Below are 6145 nucleotides of genomic sequence, written 5' to 3' on the forward strand. Positions count from 1 at the left end.
CACTCACTCACTCACCCACACATTAGCACACTCTCCCATTCACTCACTCATTAACTCACCCACTCACTCACTCACCCACTCACTCACCCACCCACTCATTAGCACACTCTCCCATTCACTCACTCATTAACTCACCCACTCACTCACTCACCCACTCACTCACCCACCCACTCATTAGCACACTCTCCCATTCACTCACTCATTAATGCATGCACTCACCCACTCACTCACTCAGATCTGACATTGCTGCGTTCTTCATTTTACCTTCTCCTGTAGCAGAGATGGAGGTGTGCCGTGTGCTGCTTTGCAGGTGTTCCAGTGTATATAGCTATCTTTACTGCCAACCAAAGATACTCCTCTAGTATATTTGTTGCCAACATGTAGAATGTGGGAGGAAGATCGCCCATTGGTGCATAATAAGGATAGGAGTCGCAATGGATAGAGATTACTATGAGGTGATGATCTTCTGGTGAATTAATTAGTTGAGATTAAAGTGCAGCTGGCAGGATATATGTTTGAAGATAAGTCACTCAATTCATGACAAATTGTTAATTATTTTCCTGCATTTAATCTATGTCCTTGTAGAAACTTCTGGCTTTGATCTCTGTCGTTGTTCCAATCTGACTAATTGGACAAAGATTACCCAGGTTTTGAAGTTATTGACAGTGATGTGTCTTCCCATTCACTATGCTTAGTACCAGTAGTCCCCAGACTAACTGTGTGGAGTTTTACACTTTGACTTGCAATTATTACCAAGTCTAAAGAGCACTGTGCTTGAGACACGTGTCTTGGGATCTGTGTGACAGGGCAAACAACGGTCCGCCATTCAGATCAAGGGAAATTGAAGTATCTTTATGATGTAAATTAGAATATTTTCATTCAATAACAAATAATGTACTGAGATCTTCAATAATTAAAGTGATGGAATGAGACCATCCAGTTTGAATTTTTAGTGTCAGAGAAGATATTTAACAATGATCAACTCATTTTGCCATTATAAATTCAGATTTTTTGAATTGGCAATGGACAATTACTGTCAGTTTAGCAGAGGATATATTGAGGGTAAGTAGTGCAACTGCACATCCTTTTGTACAAGTGAATGGAGCAGCTCTCAATGGGAAACTGTTGGAGCAAAGCTTCTGGGGAAGCTGGGGCCTGTCAGACAGTAATTTCCATGCTTCACTACACTTGTGCAGATGCCAGATGCTGCAGTCCAATTTATACTTTAATAAAGGTGAGTGCTGATAGCATCAGCCATTGTTCTTACAGTGATATCCATGCCAATACCCCTTGTGTCATCTCTAAATTGATAGTCTTTGACTCCTGTAAATTGCAACTTGTTTTAATATGAACCAATCCATGCATTGTCAGTCAGGCAAGAGATCACATGCATACATATTTGAAAATGATTATTGCATTTTATTCTTAATAATGACATTAATTTCAGTTTTGTAAACAACAAGCAGTCTCCAAGCACCCACAGCTTTGAAGTGGGTGATATTTGATGACTGTAGGTGCTTGAGGGCTGCAAGCAGTTAAGAAATGACACCAGCGTGTTTGCACTTAGAATTTGCAATGCAATGGGATTTACTGATCAGAAAACTATTGCAAGACATTTGATTTGAATCTGCTGCACATACTAAAGGGTTTGTCAGAATAGCAAAGATAACGCTGTAACACCGGTGGTGCCATATGTTGGCAGCCTCGCCAACAATCTGTCTCGTCCTTTTCTTCCTTTTAGTCTGGTGTTAAATGGATGTTTTAGTGTATCTTTATGTTGTATTATGTGGGGGTTGGGGTAAATTAAAAAAAAAAATCTCCTCGACGGAGATGCGATTTTTTCCGTATCATATCTCCGCCCTCGCTGTGGCCTAACATCGAGGAACTGCCGGTACCTTTGCTGAGGATCGACTTTTGGGAGCACTAACCACAGAAGCCTGCGGACTTAACATCGTGGAGCTCGCGGTCCCCTGGTTAGGGATTGACCTCAGGAGCTCCAATCACGGGAGCCTCCAGACTTAACATCGTGGGAGGTCCAACTGCAGGAGCTTCGACCGCCCTGACACGGGAGCTTCGATCCCCCCTGGCGCGGAGGCTTCGATCGCCGGATGCGGGAGCTTCATTCGCCTTGCCTGTGAATGGTTCGACTACCCCATCCGCGGGAGAATAAGGAGGAAAGAAGATAAGACTTTATTGCCTTCCATCACAGTCAAGAATGTGGGGGAGCCGCTGTGGTGGATGTTTATGTAGTTGTGTCTTGTTGCTTCTTTGGTATGACCGTATGGCAAATCAAATTTCTTGTATGTTTTTACATACTTGGCTAATAAATGAATTACAATACAATATAATAGCTATCCTATTGCATCAACTATTAATACCCACCACGCACACTTTCAAAGCATTGATTGTTAGGAGGGAGATGGCCGTAGAGGTTGAGCAGTGAGTGCGGAGAGTGGAGGGGCATGACTTGCATTGGTTACAATAACTGGCTCTAGTGGTGCTTCAATACTGCCTTTTTATGGTAAAAAGAGGAGGTGAAATTGATAGTAAAGCAATGAAGGAAAAAGGAGGACCATTTGGGTGAGGCTTTACATTTAGGGGAAAGTCAATTTGTAATCACATACTGCTGAAATAAACAAGGCCAATGTCATTTGCTTTCTAGGTAAATGTCGGAATCAAACCTGATTAATGAGATAGAAATTGTATAGTTATTGGAAGTGCATGCAAAGGCAGGATTCACATTACCTCCAAGCTCCTGGAAAGCTGATGATCGGCATCTTAAACAATGCATTATAAACAAGATCTCTTGATACAAATCCCAAAGTTGCAGCATGGTTGCGCATGCAATTCCAGTTAATGAATGAGAAGCCTAGAGTTATAAGGGTGGTCTCCTGATTGGCTCAGTGTGGGGTTTGCATTGCAAATTACAAACTAATTTGCAATGAGAACCCCCACACTGAGCCAATTACAATTGTATCCAATTAGTGAAAAGACTACACTTGATAACAATCAACCCATCCACAGTGTACAGATGCATGGTAAAGGGAATAATATTTAGTACAAGATAAAGTCAAGGAAATTCATGCATTGAAATTATGCATTACAATTTGATTAGCACGGGTGTCAGAGGTTATGGGGAGACGGCAGGAAATGGGGCTAGGAGGGGGAGATAGATCATCCATGATTGAATGGTGGAGTAGACTTGATGTGCCGAATGGCCAAATTCTACTCCTTATAACCCATTGCATGAAGTAGTGTAGGCGGCTGAACTTGGAACTCCCAAACCAAGAGCAGCTGGTAGAAAGCAGGAGGCCTTTGGTTCTTGATGAATGATTTAGCAGCATTGTGAAGGAAATTGAGCATCAGAGCAGTCAAACTCCTTTCTACCATGGAAAGGTGATGGCCTGGAAGACACAAATCACTGCAGATGCTGTAATATAGAACAAAACAAATTGCTGATGGAACTTGTGTAGGAAAGAACTGCAGATCCTGGTTTAAATCAAAGGTAGACACAAAATGCTGGAGTAACTCAGTGGGTCAGGCAGCATCTCTGGAGAGAAGGAATGAGTGACGTTTCGAGTCGAGACCCTTCTTCAGACTGATGTCAGGGGAGGTGGCGGGACAAAGATAGAATGTAGTCGGAGTCCCGTCCCCTCCCCTGATATCAGTCTGAAGAAAAGTCTCGTCCCGAAATGTCACCCATTCCTTCACTCCAGAGTTGCTGCCTGACCTGCTGAGTTACTCCAGCATTTGTGGTCTACATGCTGATGAAACTTAGTGGGTAATGTAGAATCTGTGGAAGCAGAGGGTGGTCGATATTTCTGATCGAGACCTTACATCGGTGCTCCGATTTTTTTAATGCTTCAAAAAATAGACCTCATTTAAAATTAAAATTATATACAAAACAAAGCCTGCAAGTAATTTTTGTACATTCTCAGTGTCCATACAATCAATAGGGTCCTACTCAGTAGTAAACTTAGAAACATAGAAAATAGGTGTAGGGATAGGCCATTCGGCTCTTTGAGCCAGCACTGCCATTCAATATGATCAGTACCCCGTTCCTGCTATTTCCCCATATCCCTTGATTCCGTTAGCCCAGTGAATTGGCCTCCACTGCCTTCTCTGCCAGAGAATTCTACAGATTCACAACTCTCTGGGTGAAAAGGTTTTTCCTCATCTCAGACCTAAATGGCCTACCCCTTATTCTTAAACTGTGACCCTTGGTTCTGGACTCCCCAACATGGGGAACATTTGTCCTGCATCCAACTGTAGTGTTCACACCTCTCTTTAAACAAAACACCCTTGCCATGCATATGGTCCCCTGGTGTGATATCCATCCCCTTGTCTGAGTAGTGTCCCAACCACATTCTGCCCTTCAATATCCAGCAGTGGAAGATCACCACCAGGTAGCACCTTAAGTGGCAGCCTGACCGCAGCCTATCTCATCCCTTTATTCTTTTGTTGTTTTTAGTCTGTTTTAATTGTATGTTTTAGTGGATCTTTAGTTTTTGTATTAAGTGGGGGGTAGGAAACTTCCTTCGATGGAGATGCGCCTTCTTCCGTATCGTATCTCCGTCTGCACTGCGGCCTTAACATCGTGGAGCTAGCTTAGGGATCGACTTCGGGAGCTCCAACCACAGGAGCTTCGACTGCCCCAATCGCAGGAGTCTCGATCGCCCCATTGCAGGGGCTTCGATCGTCGAAAGCGGGAGCTTTGATCGCCCTGGCTGCTAATGTTTTGTTCACCCCGACCGCAGGAGAAAAGAAGGAAGAAGGTAAAAGTTATTTGCCTTCCATTACAGTGGGGAATGTGAGGTCGCCACAAAAAACAAGATGGACGTGCTGCCTGTGCTGGTGGGGACTTGGAGGGCGTGCCGTGAGTGCAGTGATCATGGTGTTTACGGGGACATCGCGCCATCAGGGCACCTCGGAGTCTGTTGCGAGTGTGAACGGCTTTCTGACTGGGGACAGCAGAGAAAGTGACAGCGGTTGGCAACAAATCTAGTCACATCATGGTGAAGGGAGGTGTGTGTGGCCCAGACATTGAACTGACGGCTGTAGGTCTCCGCTTATGCTGCGTGACCCAGGGATTCTCACACGCCGCTGTGGTGGCTGTTTATGTTTAATCATTATGTAGTTTTGTATTTGTTGCTTTTTTGGTATGAATGTATGGTAAATCAAATTTCACTGTTCCTCGGTACACATGACAATAAAGGACCATGGAACCATTGACTCTGGACTGTGATTCTACCCCACAGTGACTTGGCGTTGGCTGCACCAGGCTTCAGTGCGTCCATAAGTACGTACTCCTGGAGTCTGGACATTCGCCGACATTCCACGATGGACACCTCGCTGGGCCTGGTAGACCAACAAGTTTATTGCAGACCAAAGAGTATTTTCACTGAGTTGTTGGAATTCCAGCAGCACCTGATGTGTCCTTGGGAACAGTAAATTGATAAATTGGATTGAACCGCGACAAAGACCCTTGCATGCTTCTACAGACCCTCTTCGCAAATCGGCAATCTGTGAAAAGGTCAGCAACCATCTCCTCACCATAGCAGCCGGCCCAAGGACAGCATGCACTGGTAGTAAGACTCTGACAGGAAGGATCTGCCCGGGAGGGCCTCTCTCACCATTAGTCAAGCCAGATCTCGGTGCTTGTTGGTGAGTTCTGGCAAGGAGGCATTTCATCACACAAACTGGGCAGTCTGCTCACAGTGCCACTGCCCGATGTTGTTGAGGGTCTTGATCTGAGAAAACCTTTCCACAAAGGGTAAGTGGTGCAGCAATGTCCAGCCTGTGGCCACCTTGCATGACAGTGGTGCCAGCCCCAATCTTCCCAGCACTAGAGTCAGGTAGGACCTCAGCAAGTAATGATTTTTGATGCCCACATGTTTTTGGCTCCATACACGGCCTGATGCAGCCAGATATGAAGATGGCCATCATGATGAGATCAAGGTTGGGTATGCTTTTGCACGTTTTGTCTATAGACGTGCATTATGACCCATCGGATAAGGTCCATTTTTGATCCCATGTGAACTGGAAGATGGTCCAGGTGATTGACAAGGCAAAGGAGTGAGGGGGGGGGGGGGGGGGGGGGGGGGGGGGGGGGGGGGGGGGGGGGCACACCTGCAGCCCTGAGAGC

Source organism: Leucoraja erinacea, chromosome 10 (genome assembly GCF_028641065.1).
Source record: "Leucoraja erinacea ecotype New England chromosome 10, Leri_hhj_1, whole genome shotgun sequence".
Classification (NCBI taxonomy): Eukaryota; Metazoa; Chordata; class Chondrichthyes; order Rajiformes; family Rajidae; genus Leucoraja; species Leucoraja erinaceus.